This window comes from Alligator sinensis, unplaced genomic scaffold (genome assembly GCF_000455745.1).
Source record: "Alligator sinensis unplaced genomic scaffold, ASM45574v1 scaffold228_1, whole genome shotgun sequence".
Lineage (NCBI taxonomy): Eukaryota > Metazoa > Chordata > Crocodylia > Alligatoridae > Alligator > Alligator sinensis.
In genome coordinates this window covers 37807-55864 of record NW_005842044.1, presented here as the reverse complement: position 1 = coordinate 55864, position 18058 = coordinate 37807, and the positions used below count along the sequence as shown (strand labels likewise).

Here is an 18058-nt window from a genome sequence, read left to right as displayed (position 1 = left end):
ACTCTTTCAACTTTCTATATGTCCATACCTGAGAAACCAGATGCTACGGTCTAGGAAGCCGACAGCTGACCTTGCTGTGTTGACCAGGATGCCAGAACAAAACAGAAATTGGCTCACGCATCTACATTTCTATCCTGCTTAGTATCAGACAAAAGACTCAGCGAAAGCGAAATGTCATGGCAATCCAAACTTTTGGCAGCTCCATTTGAAATACTTCCAACAATAAGTGACCGAGAGTAGCATGCAAAGAAATCAAGAAAGGCACAGTATGAAATCATGGCTTACATCTTCTATAGTGTCTTCAGCTTAAAACCACACACAAATTAAATAGCAAGTAAAAAATAAGGACCTGATTTCCCTGACTTAAACCAATATACTCCTACTGGAGTCATGTGCAAATGGAATAAAAGTCAAACGATTTATCTCCATTTAAAGTGTATGTTCTTAAAGCAAGTAGCCCTAGCAGGCTATTAAAAACACTACAGGTTCCTTGTTTCTGAATGACTCCAGATGCACGCCCATCATATGACAACTCACATGGGCACAGGTTATTCATCTTGGACAAATCTGAAGAACTAAATCTCCTATGCATTGGACATGGCAAAGCCTGATGTTAAGCATAATTTTTCTTTGCAGAAGCAAAGAAGCCCACCCAAGCTTGGAGGCCCATTGTATCACTGTATTTGAACACTATACCAATACATGGTTGGGGCAGACAGAGAGAAGACAGTCAACAATTAGGCGAAAAATAGTATTATTATTCCCGGTTCATAGATGGGAACCTGAGGCAGCGGGAACCTGGTTCTATGGCTGCACTTATCTCTGCTGAAGTATGGAGACCGTAAGTGGGTGGAAATTACATTAGTACAATGGGGCTGTAAGAGAAATTGTGGGGTTGGCCTATAGAACAAGGAACTGAAATTAGACTTCTTTGCATCTAACTCAAGTAGCTGCTGCATTACCATGTTTCCAAGCAAAATAGCAGATTTGGATATTATTACAAACAAAGAAATTACAGGCTGATCATAAGATGCCTGGCTTCATTCTAACTCTCACTAATAGGATTAATAACTGGAATGGTAGGCAGTTGTTTTAAGAAGATGTTACTATGGAAATAGTCTACCACCCTCTTAGAGCCAATCCATCTCGAAGAGAATTTAGCTTTTTCCTCTCCGAGTTCATTTATTAGAAATGAATACTATGAAAGAAAGCAATAAAAACACTTTCCAATTAATTATGGACTGAATTAGAAGGCAGCTAGTGGGGGAAGTTAGAAGCTGTCTGCAACAGGTGATCAGATATAGTAATAGTTAAGAAATGTCTTGTGGGTTTTTAAGAGTAGCCCTGTTCTTGTTAATGTAAAGGTTAATAGAAAAGCGTTTGGCACCTGACTGGTCTTTTCCCAGAAGTCCAAGCTCTCATCAGCCGATTAAGATAATATTTCTGTAGAGGCTCCAAACAGAGCAAGCAACATAATAATTACTAAAAGGAAATAGATTTGCTATTCATTTTCAAGGCTGCTGAGCCCAGCTCAAACACCGCTCTGTTGCTAGCCATTTCCTGATCCCGTGTTACATCCTCATGGTGTATGGTGATATCCTGATGAGGAAGACCAACCTGGGGTCTTGGAAGCCTGGACCACAGGAGATCCTCTTTGTCCAGGCCTCCCCACAGTCAGTGCAGAAGGTCCTGGACTGAGGCAGAAGACGGACATTATGTTGAGACTGGGAGTCAGCCAAACTCTGTAGTTAGTATCAAGATGTGAAACTGAAATGAATGGGATCGGTGCCGTGCAAGGAAAAGGGATGCAACGCCTACGCTTTACAATTCTATCTCCAAGAAGGGTTACTTCAACGTCATGTTCATGAATAACAAATTCACTCCCAAGCATGCTGTGTATAGAATGCGAGTCGTCATTGAAATAATAGGTGTCATCCATAATTTTTTATTAAACCTGTAAATATAATGCAATGAAAGCTGTCTAAAACAAGGTATTTTGAAAAGCACTGAATCTTTTATTAAGGAGGACAGCTACCGGCTGCAAAACTGCCGTCTGCTTTTATTGTATAGAGAGACCTTTGAAGAGATGATGCATGGTATGAATCTAATAGAGAGAAGGTTTGGAATAGCTGGGAATTGTCATATGAGTTTATTTTTGAGGGAGGACGTTCCAGTGTATAACCATTAGCCTATTAAGTTGACAGTAAATATATTCTGGATGGGATTACAATTCAGAAGACCCATCAGCCTGAGATGTGCTAATATTGTCCAAGGACACTTCTGGTCTCTGCACCCTGAATAAGACATTACATTAATTTAAAATTGGGGATATTGGGAGATTTAAAGCCTTTTTCATCAGCTTCCCTGCCCACAACAGAATGCAAAGTATTCTAATAATGGATCCTATTAACGTTCAATCTTGGCCTTGGCCTGAGGAAACCTGGCATGTGCACTTCATCAGCATTTGCTGCCAAATCTTGCGAGCCAAGCTCACGTGGACAAAGCCCATTGACTGTTAACAGGGAAGTCACTTCCACAACTATAATGGATAAGACCTGGGAGCAGGATTGGGCTCACAGCCATATTTCCCCAGCATTTGACCAATTGCCGCTAACGTGAAAAGCCTAAGTGAGAATGATGGTAAAATGTTTTCAGATTCTCACCCTGCAGTCAAGGAGAGCTACAAAGAGGCATCCTTTCGCCTTGCAAGTGCTAGTTACAATAGAGTACTGAGGTCCAATCAAACCTACATCCATGGCTATTCCCACTGAAAGCTGAAACCACCTGAGACAAGGACCAGCTTTATCTTCTGTAACTGTACAACACAACGCTCTGTAAGAAAGACATTTGTAACTCGGATTCCTAGATACTACTGCAATACAAGTAATTGATAATCGATATTAAAGCATCATCAGCTCTAGGTTAAAATATAGGAGCACGCAATGCAGGACACATGGAGAGTCCATACAGAAGTACATCCCCAGCACTCCCTGTTTTTCAGATCTGAGCTCTGGAGGAAAGCTGGCTGAACAGGGAAGTTGCTGGTATCAGAATTGGCATCAAGTGATATGTTACTCCAGGTTCAATGTGCCCAGCTTGAAGACAAAAATTGACTACTGAACCTTTTTTTTTAGTATTGATCTGGCTAGCGAAATGTTGTTGGCATTTCACATTTCAGAGAGGTGTTTCACAAAAAATATTAAATTTCATCCCAAGAAGAAAAAGATGGAGGGGAGGGGAGAGGGGCAAAATATGGTGACACATTTCACAATCTTCTCCCAGGCTTGTCAGCCTGTCCCAGTTCTTTCTCTCTCAGGTATCATCATTTATAAAGACACTTCAAGCCAGGCTACACCCTCAGGTGCCCTTCACTTGCCTTCATTTGTCACAGAGGTATACGCGACTGGAGTTCAGCAAACAATTCTGTTGACAAGGCACAAAAGTGAAAAGGATCTACCCGACTCGCTGAGCAGGGCCGGCTCTACAGTCAGGTATCAAAAATGAACAGTAGAAAAGCAGATTTGCCACTAGCATCAGCAGGGCTGACTCGGAGCACACGCAGGGATCAGACACGCTGAGTAAGACAGCATCGCATTTACTTAGCCATGGCTTCACTTTTAAGTGATGCCTTTTGCTAAGCTTTTAAACTTCTGCGTAGATCCCCATCTCCTCCAGCACTGATTTATCTGGGGATGCACTTGCCAGTGCTGGGATGAAGGAATACACATTTGTATTGCTTTTACAAGCCGGTGCAGAGTATGAGCAGCCAGGCTGGAGCACACAGGCAATGGAATACTATTGCCACCTGACTAAAATGTTCATTGTATTATAGTCAAGTCTGGATCCTTCCTAGCCAGCTGGAGTGACCCACTTAATTTGCAAGCTACGGTTTCTCCATTCAGCTGGAGCACTCCCATGCTCCGGAGTGTCACTGTTTGCTGCAGCAATATGTACTTTCATGAGGTCTACCAACCTCCAATCTTCTCAGGGACTGAGGAACCCAGCCCCACAAAGTATCCCCGTTCTAATGCACTTCATTCCAACAGAAGTTGATGTGCTTATTTGGAGGAAAAAAGGAAAATGGAAGGAATCCAGCAAAGCAAACGACATCATTTTGCTGGTAACAAGGCCTATGATACCCTCCTGGTTGATGAATTCCATATCATTCCTCTCCAACTAGTCCGTCATATTTATTCTCCTTACCCCAGATTAAATATGGTGTGGTAGAAGAGGATGTCCACCTCCACATAAAGTGATGCTGCTAATTTATTCTGTTTTTTAGCTCCTAATAACACACTAGGTACAAAGGGAGTATTCTGGAGGTGAAATCCATCCTTGTGCACAGGTTCTGCACAAAACTTATGCACTGATGTGAATTTATCTAAGACTTCAAAACTGCTGCTGTTTATATGATTGTTGCCACTTTTTCCAGCCCAAGTGTGCAGATGCAGAGTGACCCTACGTTCACTGCTTGCTTTTGTGTAAGATGATCAAATAACCTACAGAAATCCCGACTTCTGGTTTCCAGGTGCATCCCAGCCAGACCCTGCCATCAAGTTGCCTGTCTCCCTCTGTTCCTTGCTAGTAACAATGTGCATTTATCCATAGCTCAACTTCTCAGCGGGATTTCTCAGGCAGGGAAGAACAGAGAGAGAGTGAAGAAAATCACATTATTAGAGAGAGTGTTGGATACATTTTGAAGCATAGCAATATCCCAAGAAAGCCGCCCGTCCCTTCATGTCTTTGCATTTACCAAGGCAGTAATGAAAATGCAGAGGATAAAGTATTGATGAGTATGAATTACAGGAACGGTTACAGATGGAAACACTGCAGGAACATCTATAGTTTGGACTTCATATTAGTAGGTTTAAAAAAAAAGGAAGGAAACCAATCTGAATAATAGTCAACTTGTGCACAGCTGTAGAGACAAAATCATTTCCCATTCCATGGAAACTACCCACCTTTCTTCAGTGGGGAAATCTTCCTGCCATAAAGGCTTGGGGTCCAGCTGCTCAGGGAGGAGGAAGAAACGTGGCCCACACCTTCCACCTACTGCCCACTGGCTGACAGTCCAGTGCCACGGTTTGCGTTAGTACTGCTGACATTGGCACAAAACCATGATAAATTGGGTCACCTGCCATGAGCTTTATCCTCCTGCAGTTTACCTCGATCGCACTTGGAGCGTGCCGTAGTACCACAGGGTTGGTGGCTGGCTACCAGTGCCTGAAGGCACAGCAGATCCCCATTGTAAATGCAGGCTCTAGGTGAAAAGCTTCATGGAAAGAGCAGAACAGACCTTTCTTGGAAGGACATTTTTCTTGTTCAGGCTGAATAGTCAAAGAGTTGATTTTATCCAGTTATTTCTAATTATCCCTGGAGGGATCACTCTCAGCAATATTACGCTTTCCTTAATGTGGACACCTTTGGATATCAATAAGCCATTCCTGTATAATTTATAAACAATTCTCTATTTAAATGTTTTGCTCTTTTCATAAGCTAGCACTTCCAAATCTTCAGCCAATTTGATAAAAGCTTCCCTGGGCTGGGGTGACTTCACATTTCTAATATCTTTCTACGAATCCAGAAAATGGTTCACAACACTTGAGCTGATCCCACACTGACCGACCCCATGGCATTATGTTTAGAGCCTCACCAGTATATTCTCGTTTGTTTGATAGGCGGCAACTGGGCACGTGACGCTGGTTTTATGCTACCACATCACATCACAAGCTCATTCATCACAACAGGTGTTCAGATGCTTCCTTTTCATGTCCCATGCCTCCTTTCCTATTGTATAGTTATTTTTCCTATACATTATCCCTCTACACCAAGTAGTAATAGCTTGCTTTTTTCTAGGTTCGCTATAATTTTATTAATGCCTTCCGTCTACTTTATTCTCTCTAGTTCCATTTGTCTCTCTCTTGATATCCTCCTGGATGTTTCCCTTGGTTTTAGGATTAATCAGTGCACCTTTGCAGCATTTAAGACAATAGCTGTGTTATAAAAGTGAATCATGTATCCTATCACCTCCCTAGAAGTCAGGCCTTTCCAGAGTCAATTGTGCTGAGAGCTCTAAAATGGAAATAAATGAAACAGGCTTTGATTCTCTTCCCCTTAGGTATTTTGTGGCTGGTCGATGGTATTTCCTTTGACTTCACAAAGCAGAAGTTAAAAGTTACAGGTTGAGAACAGAGTAAACGGTCTGCAGGAAATAACAGGCCAGAGAGACCCTTGCAGTGCAGGGTTCAGGGGGACAAAGATGCCCCGTGCACTCCCTTGGTATTTGGGTTCCTGCATTTTGAGATAGTTCTGTGATGGAAAGCAGAGGACCCTTCAGGCTGCTCTAAAATACTACAGCTACAAAATGGCCCAGATGTATTGCCTTGCCTACTGGCCTATTCCCCTATGCCAGCAGCAAGCACAGGCTCATCCCTATCTAAATCATCCCATCCGAGTGCCCGTCTAACCTGCTTTTGAAAGTGCCAAAGGATGGAGATTCCACAGCTTTTCTTGGTATCCTGGTCCAACACTTGACCACTGTCATAGTCAGCATGTTCCTCCTAATCTTCAGCTTAAATTTTTCCTGTTGTAGCTTGAGGCCGTTGCTCCTAGTCCTGTCCTCCATCGCCACAAAGAAAAGCCCATCTCTATCCTCTCTATAATCTGATTCAAAGCCCATTGACTGGGAATCTTTCCATCAGGCACAGTGGACTTCGAACACAACCCGTAATTTTCTTCCAGCTAGATACTTATAGCTCGCATCCTCGAGTATTTATATGCAAGCTGGAATTGGCTAACTGCTCACTGGGCATGTTGTTTACATGTTACATTAATTTGACATCATAAACTCCAGAAAAGTTAATGCTGGAGTCCATTGCTCCCTGGCTCAGCATTTACACGTACACCCAGGACCACACGTGTTGGGCCAGGGTGGTGCAACCCCGGCTGGCAAGCAGTCCAGGGGGGCTAGCCTGCCAGCCTGGCTCAACATGCTGTAAAGGAGCTGGCTGGGGCACAAGGGTGCTACAGTATAGGGCTAGTAATTAGGCAGCCCTGCACTGTAACACCCTCATGCTCCAGCCAGCCGCAGTCACCATCTACACGTGTGTTGCAGTGGATTAAATAACTCTGCCATACGATAGTATTTGTGTTGGGTAGTACTATCCTATGGTGGAGTTATGAAGTTTATTCTAGCCTAATAGCACCACTCATGTCAATGGTGACGCTTTACTGTGAAGCTAATTAGGCAATAGTGCAGTAACTATCTCGTGTAGATGCATTCACTGATTGCAATGGGAAAAGGTCTCAGGGCACGTCTACAAGACACCTTTACCCTGGAGCAGATTAACTGGCTCTGCAGTAAAGTCTCAACGTCTACATGTGCGGCCTTATTAGGCCACAGGAAACTAATAAAATCTGCAGCAGGGTAGTACTTGTAAATACAAACACTACCCTGCTGTGGAGTTTTTTATTCCACAGCACTGAATGTATAGACACTGATGGGGCTGGCTGGGACACAAGGGTCCTTCAGTGTGGGGGACTGCCTGCCGGCTAGCCCTGCACTGGAGCAGCCTCGTGCCCCAGCCAACCCCTCTACAGCACATTAAGCCGGGCAGATGTGGCCCCGGGTCGGCAGGCTGGCCCCGAGGCCCCTGCCAGCCAGAGCTGCTCCAACCTGGCTCAACATGCTACTGTCCCAGCGCACATATAAAAGCAGCACCAGGGAGCGATAAACTCTGGCATGGTAAGTGTCGGAGTTTATTGCTTGGCATTAATACGCACGTGTAGACGCACCCTCGGTGAGGAAGGACAGAAGTTAAGTGTCTGGGAATGTTATTAAACAACTGGGTGGTTACAACAATACCTTTTATGCATGTTGCCTTATATTGTATTGTATAATCTGATGCCTTGGTAAGAAATATAATTAGAATAATTCTTTTTTGACATTTAATGCATCATAAATGCAGAACTGGATTTGTATGGTAATTCATTTTAATAGTACTCTATTAAGAGGAACAAGATGAAGCAATCAATTTTCACCAGTAACAACTATAATAATATTCCCAGGCTTTCTTTCAGCAGTTTTTAAATGATTCCAGAAATAAATCCTTTCAGGAAAGGGAGGAGCGGGGAGGGGGGAAAATCGGCAACATTCAATATTCAAGCCTAGTTCTCCTGCTTAGGGATTCACATTTTAATTTGGTAGTTCGTCACTGCTGCTAATACAATTTTAACACTGTTCCTGCTTTCTACCTGCAAACTCACAGCATTGCCTTATTACGTTCTTCAGAGAACCATATAACTGGGCTTAGCAATAACTTAGTCACCTATTTTAAAAGTTTCATCCAACATAGTTACTGAAGATGGAAAGTATTTTTGTGCATCCTGTCCTTTAAATATGTGCTTGCCATTAGTGTTGAATCTTATCAGTGTGCCATCAGGAATAAATTTCTTCTTATGATACTAGGCAGTGTGATGTACTCATTTACAGGTGGGTAAGTTGAGGCACAGTGAAAGTAAGTGAATCACCTGAGGTGACAGAGAAAGCTTTGTCAGGGGTAGGTATTGAAGCCAGATTCCAGGCCAAGGACTTAGCCACATGACCCTCTCTTCTCTCAACACCACTTTTATTATGGTTTACAATTCCATGGCAGTTGTCAGATCAGCGGTCCATTAAAAGTATACCTGGCCATATGAATATGCATTTTCCCCAACAACCCAGTAACAGTGCCCATTCAGGTAGGACTGGACACAGCCTGGCTGGGTTCTTCTTAAACACAGCCAGTTTGTGTTATCTTCACTTTGTGTTATTTTCAAATGGGCAGTATTGTTCTCTGTGCACGTGTCTGTCCAACCTCTGATCTTCTTCCAACCTCCTCCTCCCCCAAACCTTGCAATTTCTTGAAGGGTGCACATATCTGTCCAACCGCTGATCTTCTCCAGACCTCCTCCTCCCCCAAACCTTGCAATTTCTTGAAGGGTGCACATATCTGTCCAACCTCTGATCTTCTCCAGACCTCCTCCTCCCACCAAACCTTGTCATTTCTGAAAGGCAACCAGTCCTCTTCAGGTAGCGCCTGTTAGAAGCAACCAGCTGCTGCTTCTCTGTACTGCTATAGTTGCTGTAGCTCACCCCAGAGCTACTTTAAAATAGCCAAAACAGTCTAAACATTGGTGGTCAAGTATCTATGCTGGCATTCTCTGGAAGAGTAGAGGCTACATGGTTTTCTCACCACACTACCATACAGTGGGGTTGAGCATTCATCTGTTATTGTCCTCAAACTAGAGCCAGATTGCTGAAGTGGCTTCTTTAGCATCTGGCATAAGTACAACATGCTTAATAAGCACATTGGGAAGCTCCAGGATCAAAGGCACTTTGAAAAAATATGTTTATATCATTTCCGATTTTTACCAGGCTACACATTTTTCACAGCTTGGAAACACTTTCTCCATTGACAGGAATGGCTAAGTGCACAGTCCAAACTCTATGGGTAAAACAAGAGGGAAAATTAAAGTCTGGATTTCTAAGAGAGCACTTATTTCAAACAATCTCACTTTGCTTTCCCCCCAGGCCTACGGGTTAGCTCTGGGTGCTAATCTAGCGTGCTTTAATCCAGCATTTAAGACAAATTTTATGGCCTCAGATGGCTGTGGCTGTAGTGGTCCTTTCCGGCCTTGGAATACATGGATCTCCCTGTTTGCACTCTTCCTTCATTGGCCACGGAGAGAACAGGAAATTTGCTCTCAAGATACCCATTTTACTTGCAGCTTCACAATGAAACAATGACTAATGAAATCTCATGTTTAGGTTCTGTAGTTTGCCTACAGAGGTCAAGAAGGATTATTTCCCTCTTGATGCAGTTATCCAGATCTAGCTCTGTTCTCCACCCCCATTCCCCCAACCCATCTTTCTCTGATGCATCAAGGATTAGCCTCATAGAACAGAGTAAATCATCCTGCGGAGGTGGTACAACCTCAAAGAGAAAAAACGTTTGCTGATTTTGCATAAGACTAAAGTAGAGCCAAGGGTAATTGGCTTCACCAAAGGAGTAATGGCCCATGCTTCTGTTCTGTGCTTGGATAGTGCTAAGCATCATCGAGTTGTGGGCCATGACGAGAGCTTCTATAACTGCAATGTTTAACAAGTCAGCAGCAGGCATTGACTGTTTCATCACAGGGTAATTCAAGGTCAACACTGGCACAACTCTGCTAAGATGAATACGCCCCATGACAAGGTAGAACTGGAATAATACAGTGGTAAATGCGGCCTATTACGATCAATTTAATTATCCATACAAAACAAGCGTTTGGCAAGAAAGGGTATTTCTGTTGCTCCATAAGAGCAAATTATGGGGAGATAAGTAGCATGAGGCTAATACTGGTGCTTTGAATGAAACACTGGTGTAAAAGTTTACCTGGTGATTTCTTACATTATAATTAAATGTAGAAAGAAGACAGAGCTCTCCTCTTACATCCAAAAGATTCATATAGGAAACTAAAAGCACGCTGAATTTTCACGTAGCAAGGTTATCCAAAGCCAATTAATTCCAGAAGTGCTAATCAACTGTGAAGACAATGAAAGCATTTCAACTAATTCTCAAATGTTAAAGGCTTCTTTCAACCTCAGGTCTGAATTATTTTGCAAATAACACTGAAAATCGTTTTATTTATTCTAGGAATTCATCTGGCACTGGCAACATAAAGGCCAGAATGCCGGCAGAGCTTTAGAGATGAATCCTTCCTGGCGCAGAAAGAGCCAGAGGCTCAGCTGATATAAATAAGTATCACTCCATTGAGTTATGCCCAGTGAGATCCACCCACTGATGGATCTCACTGGATTTCTTAAGTTGATGAATAAAGATATTGGTGGGGTTTTGTAAGAGAAGGGGTTCTTTACATCTTGCCTTCTTTCAGCACATTCATGTTCTCTAAATAATTAATTCGATTTACACTTTTATTTTCTCTCTGACTTCAGAAGCGTGAAATGCCTCCGCTGTTATAGATGCCAGGGAAAGCAATTATCCTCGTATTATATTTAAGGATTACTACAGAAAAAGCCATAGGGGAGACGTTGACAATAGTGCCTTTATTAACTTCCATGGCTACTGTTTCCAAAATGGCTGGAAGACCCCAAAGCATGCAAGTTTTCAGAATCTATGATCTGTGGTTTGTGTGAGGTGCCTGCTATAAACAAATATGATCGGCGCTAATGATCTCCACGAACACAAAGTCAGGACCTGGCTCCGGCTCCAGCTGCTTCACGCTGCTCTAGGAATGCAATGCAGCCAGGAAATTGGTATAAGACCAGCCTATTAACTCCTAAATGCCCTTTTCTTCTCTCTTGTGCCAGGACGCGACTGCGGGAGAGAAGGCCCGCTAGTCAGACTGAACTTCTACAACAAAGCAGACAGCAGTGGTCCTTAGAAAATTAGGACCTTGGCATGAGGCAATACACCAGTCATCTATAAGCAGCCCATTGAGGAATATGATTTTACTTGCTCAAGAAGCAAGAACCACCGTGGACTGCCAGCCCTCCTGAGCCTGCTGGCCTTGGGAGACTGCAGTACAGCTTGGCAGTTGCTGCCTGGCACAGCCGGAGGGAGAGGAACCAGGAAAAAAAAGAGATCGTTCAATCTTTCTAGCGAAGAAATCTCCACTGTGTGAGCCGTGTCGAGTCCATGATGTTGAGAGGCTTCATATTCTGCAGAATTCAACCTTTATAGTCCTAGCATTATTGACAATTCACGGTTGGGGTCTGTAGATTTAGGAAACCTGCAGCCAGATCTGACGCTAGGGGGGTCTGGGGCAAATCCAGTGCTGTAGCACTGCCCTGCGTGCCCTGGGTGGCACACGATCTTCAGCACGGAGCGGGGGTGTGGAGAGGGGTAGTGAGCAGCCAGATGTGAAGCCAGCGGTGCAGGGAAGTAGTGGCACAGAGCGGGGCAAGGAGGGGCTGAGGCTGCTGCACCTGGCTCTGTGGGCCCCCCAAAGCATGGGGCCCGCGGAGGTCATCCCAAATTGCCTCCCCAAGAGATGACTCTGCCTGCAGATGGATGTGTCCCATCACGCCTGAAAAATTTCTAGTGACAAACTCTTCTATGTTCCTGTTCTTTGGACACTGAAGAGTCCCCCACATAACCATGCTGAGTGATTCTACCAACCCTGTGGCTCTGTGTTGGGTATTTAAATAGCCATTTCTGATTTGTTGGATTTGCTCCTGCCCCTTTTGAAATCAGAGTTCTGCCATGGGACTGGGATTTTACATAGAGTCATGTAGTGCTAGATGGAGCATTTTGAGCTAGGTCTTGAGAAAGGAAGGCTATATAGCTGCTTGACCCCAGGGTGAGACCCAGGTAGGAATTGTGATGCATGTTCATAGCTCTCCTCCCTTGCTCCACACTTAACTTTGGGAACTGGAGTACTCCAACCTTCAATAAAGGCAGCTAACTCCCCACTCTGGCATGCAACTAGGGAACGAGGCTCTCTCCTGCATCCATCAGGTGGGTGTATATGGGCAGCAGGTCCGTTGTAGGCCAAGTGAGGGTGTGGGAACCCTTACTTCCTACTGCTCCCCAACTTGGCCAAACAAGCAAATAGCACCTTCTAGCCCATCATTATTGCTTGAAGTTAAGTGGCCTTCACCATCCTGCATTGCACCAATCACTATTGCATGAGGCATCCCGTTGGGCTTTGAGAGTTCCCTTGACTTGTTTTCCCATTAGATGGACATCTCCAGGTTCGCAGAGACTTCTTCTCGCTTTCTTCCTGACAGAGTCAGGCTGCTCTCACAACTGGCTGCAGAATGGCTGGGAGAAAGGAAATGCAGGAGGCAGGGAGAGAGCAAGTTACCTGTTACACCCCCCTACATTTGCCTCATTCAGTTTGAGATTCGTTGTCCCACTGAATAGCAAAGACATCCCAGAAGAAAGGAAAGGGAAGCAGGGGCAGGGCTGGTGGTTGACAAATAAAAACAATGAGACTAGACTGGAGGTGGCAAGAAGGCAACAGGAGATGACATGTTTGGAGGGGTACCTAGCAGGAAGCAAGATGGATTAGAGCAGTTATAAGGAGAAGAAACGGGTCAGTGGGACACAGAATCTCAACCCGAGTGAGGCAAGGGTATGGGGGTGTAACAGGTTAGGCAACTTAGGATCATTGTGATGTCCCCGAAAGGCCACCTCATCCTTGCCAGGCTCTTCCTCTTCCCCGTCTCTCGAGGTCTCACCGTGCGTTCTTGCCTGCTATGTCTTGATAGAAACTGAATGAAAGGGAAGCTGCCCTCAAAGACTGATGAGTCTAAGGTGCTCTCTTCTCTAGTGGTGACCTCTCCCAATCCTGCTTGCCTTATGGGCTTAAGCCATGACCTCCAGCCACCCCCCAGACACACCCATGCTACACATCATCCACCAATGAGCCTTCAGCCCCCTGCACCATTCAGTCTGTTCATAGCTCCTTGCCTTTTCCCAGTTGTTGTGTCTTTAAGTCTCTATTTTACTGGACTTTGGGACTCAGGCCATATTTCTCATTGCCCCCTTTTCCTTCATTGGACCCTCATCTTCTTTTCTCCCACCCCTGCCCAGGTGATGAGCCTTCTTCAGGCTCTTCCTCGCTCCTGGAGTCTTCTCTGACTCTCTTCCTCTGAGCCTTCCCTGACTCTTTTCTCTCTCAGAGCATACCCCAACTCTTCCTTTTTTCTACTGAGCCTCCCCTGGGACATCTACTCATCCTGAGCTTTCCCTGGCTGCTCCTCTCTTTCTTTTCCCTAGCTGTGCTTGCCTCTGGCTCTACCAGCACCTCCAAACCACCTCTTTGCTAGTCCCCCCTGATCCTCTGGGGCAAAACCCAAACACAAACGTAAGCCTTTTGGCCACAGCACAAATGCCCAATGCATTGACTGCCTACCACACGTCTTCAGAGCCCTCTGGTTGCAGTCCCTCGTTGCATTCCCCAGGATCCCTACCAGGAGGTCATCAGTAGCAGCCTTCTCACAGAAAGTCTTCCTCATCCTGCAGCCTCCCAGGTCTAACCCCCTGTTCTGGTTTATATACTACTAAAGCCTGCCCCTTTCCAGTCATGGACCTCCTCTGGCAGCCGCCTTGACCTCAGGGTTTTTCCTTAACCCCTGCTTTGCTGGTTGCCTGTGTCTGTGCTACAAAAACTCTTCCCTTAAATGGGCCACACCACTTTCCAGTAACAGGGCAAGGGTTCCCCGTTATGCAGGGATGTGCAAGGCAAGGTGTATGGAGCTAGCCGCTATGTGGTTTTCAGGCTAAGTAACCAGGGAGTGGAGAGCTTAGAATGAGACTATAGATATGGCTATACTGCATAGCGTAATGCAGTGTTGGAAACATCCAAGCTAGCTCAGATACCAGAAGCAGCTAAGTCACAGGAACTCAGTACTGGTTGATTTACCTTGCTGAAAATATTAAAAAAGCTTGCCTGGAGCTCTATGCTCCTGTGGCTATTCTCTGCTTCTGGTACCCGAGCTATCTGGGATTGCTCTCCACTGCGCCGCAGTATACAGTATGGAGGGAGCCTCCAAGACTGATGCATTTGATGGAGAGGACGCAGTGATTAATGCAGAAGCAGCGTCGGGGGAGAAAACCTGGGAGAAACAGCATGAAGAGAGCAGAAGCCAGGTTTTCCAGTTTAGGCAGCAGCCTGGGACTCTCGGATACGGGGTCAATCCTGAGTTCTGTCACACATTCATTAATGTGCCATAGTTACTGCACATTAAGTTTAGTACTTGAATAACCAAGTACTAAATCAATGTGCAGTGACGGCTGCCACTATGCAGTAGTGCCGGCACACAGGCTTTTGCAGATGCTAACTGCTCAGTAGCCTAATGCTACTGCATGGTAGCATTTTAGCACAGTTTTTGTCTGGCATGCTACTGCACAGTGTTATTAAGCTACTGAACAGTTATTAGGCTACTGAGCACAGTGTTATTAGGCAGCTGTCTCGTGTAGATGCACCCTACGTCTCCTTTATGAACTGGGGATCATGAAGCCCTAACTTTATGAACTGGGGATAATAGGTCCACCCTCTCCCCATCTTGTCTATGCAGACTGTGCCCCCTTCTGGACAGGGACTTTTATTACATTTTCCTGAGTCATCTTCTAGAGTTGTGGGGTGCTGGTTCAACTGGGGTGACTAATACAAAGTAAATAAGATGTATATTTCCAGGGTGACATATTTAACTCCAAAATATGCATTTTTAGTTTTAAAAAAGCTGAAAAAATCAGGGCTGTTCTTTTGATGATACTGTGTGTTCATTGCTGCAGGCCTTGTTTCGATTAGCCTCAGAAATGCTACCTTGAAATCCCCGAGACAAGGGTTTTGAGGGGTAAGGCAGAAACAGTAATTGTTTTGCCCTTTAAAAAATAATTTATTCACAGTTAATGAGAACAGGTTTGCTGCTTCTTTGCATAAAAGTCCATGGGAACAACCGATCGGAAGTGTAAAAGGCTACCTGTATTAAAGGGATGGGATTTCAAGTGATTTTGAGCTACACTGTCAAGACTCAGTTGCCTGAAGGCATCTATCTGAGCTTCTCAGGAGATGGCATAATTAGCACCTGTGTGTTGGAGCTTGATAAGTAGTGAATCTTCTGGGTACCATTATGGACCAAGGGAGAGGCACCTAATTTCCAGTTTACACTAGAAGACTTCCTGTCCTGAATCGTACCATAGTGTTCCTGCTAATGCTACCTGCTAATACATAGCTGCACCACCCAGATTCATAGGTGTTGCAGTTCAACAGTAGGTTATTCCTCCTTACAGCATGGTTCAGGTAGGCATATAACTGGCACCTAGGTGTTTAAGAGCCTGAGTATAACCCCGTTCTGCTCTGCCTGTAAAGGACTTACCATGTCTTCCTTTGTCACATGCCTCCATCTTTGCTGTAAGATTAGATCACAAAAAAAGCAGCAGAGACTCACATACTGGTGCATGAAGGACTGAAGGTACCTTTCTTACCACTGTTCAAAAGGGTCTTGTGTAGGATCGCACTTAGATGCTTACATGCCTAAGTACCACCTACACCCATGGTAGGTAGGACAGGATCTAGCCCTGGGTGTGGAAGCAGTGCACAGTATACTGGCCATGTGTCTCAGAGAGATAATTGGAATAAAGCCCTGGTTCCAATGAAATCTACTCAGTGAGCCCTGTTGCAAATGGTCCTAATTCTTGCAATGGGATCGAATATTTTAGGTCTGGATCTGAGTTCTGCAGCTTCAGCCCATCTAGGTACAAAGAGACCCCCCAAGGTCTGATGTAGGCAACAATATGAGCATGGGCTTCCACCCTTTGGGACCTGCTCGTCAGCTGCTCAGGACACTGCTTGAATCTGTGATCTCCATGCTGATGGATGCCCTGCAAGCAGCCAGCCCAAAGATCCCAGCACGCCAACCACTAGGCATGGCCAATCCCTCCTGGACCACATATGGAGAGGGAGAGGATACTATTTCCAAAGCTCCTGCCTGTGTGAGGCAGAGCAGAGAAGGTCCCAGAATCCCAAAAGCCAGGAGGATACATTTCAGTAGTTATATGGGAAATAGCCCCTCCAGACAGGAGGCTCAGAGACCCTCCCTTTGGCAGAAGAAAGCCCTCTCCCAGAAATTTGGCTGGGGGCAGAACCCATCTCCCCAGCAGCTTTTGGGGCTCCTGAACATACCGCTTCGCCAATAGGATTTAGGAGCGAGTCCTGCCTGCTGAAGATGGCCCGTGCTGTCCTGAGAAAAATCGGTTGGTCTCTGCAAGGAAAACAAGGATGTGATGATTAAAAGCATTAATGGGGACAGGGAGCATTTTGCTAATGAGCTTCGCCACAATGTATTTATTATTAAACCCGATCGGACGGGACTATCCTTTCCCTGGAGGCTGCTACCGAGTTGCTGCATCTGACTGCTGCCTGCCGGATGGATGGATGGATGCTGGAGATTAGTTCTAAGCCCTTCCCCCTCCACTCCCCTCCTCTTTCAGGACTTCACTGACAGTCCCCAAGGGAAGCAGAAGAGAGGCAGAGGGCAGCCTCCACCAGCTCTCTCCATTCAGTTCACCATGACGCCCCAGGAGCCCAGGACAGGAGCTGCCTCCTGAGCCTCTGATAGCAAGGGAAGGTCCCTGTTTTGCAAAGGATACACAGGACCACTCTGCCTCTCTTGGAGAGGGAAGGAAAGAAAGAGAGAGAGAGAGAGGAGCCTGAGGTTTGCAGAGTGCACTACTAATTTTTCATGTGATCAATACAGTAAATATCCCCAGGTGTCTGCTGGCTAGTAACTCAGAGGAGAGTCGATCAGTTTGCAGCATGCATTCTCCACTGACGGGGAAGCCAGGCGCCTGGGAGCAGCCAGCATCAAGGTGGTGAGTAACTTTGGGGAAGTTGCTTTGGGATTTTTGTGATGGAGAGGAGCCACGAAGCATCAGCACAGTTGATGGGCAAAGAGAAGGATCTGTTCTTTACCAAAGACATCTGCTGATCAGGCCACTGCCTGGGAGAAGATGTGGTTCTCTGGGTCGCTTTGGCCTCCAATGTCCTCTCAGTAATGTGCAGCGGTATCTGGGTGGGTTAATAAGAACACACAATTTTTTTAGCACTTGACTTGGTTACTCCTTGCAGCACCCTGAAGAAGTATTGTCAGGAAAGAGGGTAGAGAGGAAGGAGGCATTTCACTTTGAGAGCTTCGAAGTTAAAGCAATTCAGAACTGAGCATCCAGCTGCCGACTGATAACTGGCCCCCAAAACTTTAATAAGGATTACACAGCTTTTTGTAGCTGATGTGTATTTCAGAGAAGCCACAGAGGCAAGCAGCCTGCAAATGCTAGCAAATTCAAAAGGTAGGCTAATGACCAAGGTGTGCTCTAAAACCAATAGCCTGCTCTGCTCACACCCCATCTTTCAGTCAGCCATCGCTGAGCAATAATTATGAATGAGGCTTGTGTTTTTTTCTCTGTGTGTGTGCGTGCGTGTCTGTGTGTAAGTGTGTGTTGCCAGACAACCAATGAGACTGGAAAGCAAACTGCATTCACAGGCTGCAGATTTCAGGAAGAGGCACAGA

General features: G+C 45.2%; 1 long non-coding RNA gene across 1 annotated transcript in view; it reads right to left on the bottom strand.

Annotated features, from left to right (window-relative positions):
- The window catches only part of LOC112550165, a 45538-nt gene that overhangs the window by 15966 nt on the left and 11514 nt on the right, over nt 1–18058 (bottom strand). Inside the window, exons 3-4 of the long non-coding RNA XR_003093842.1 lie at nt 17464–17559; nt 16675–16753 (exon numbers count right to left, since the gene is read on the bottom strand). This is a non-coding gene — a long non-coding RNA (uncharacterized LOC112550165). The remainder of the gene's footprint in view (nt 1–16674; nt 16754–17463; nt 17560–18058) is intronic.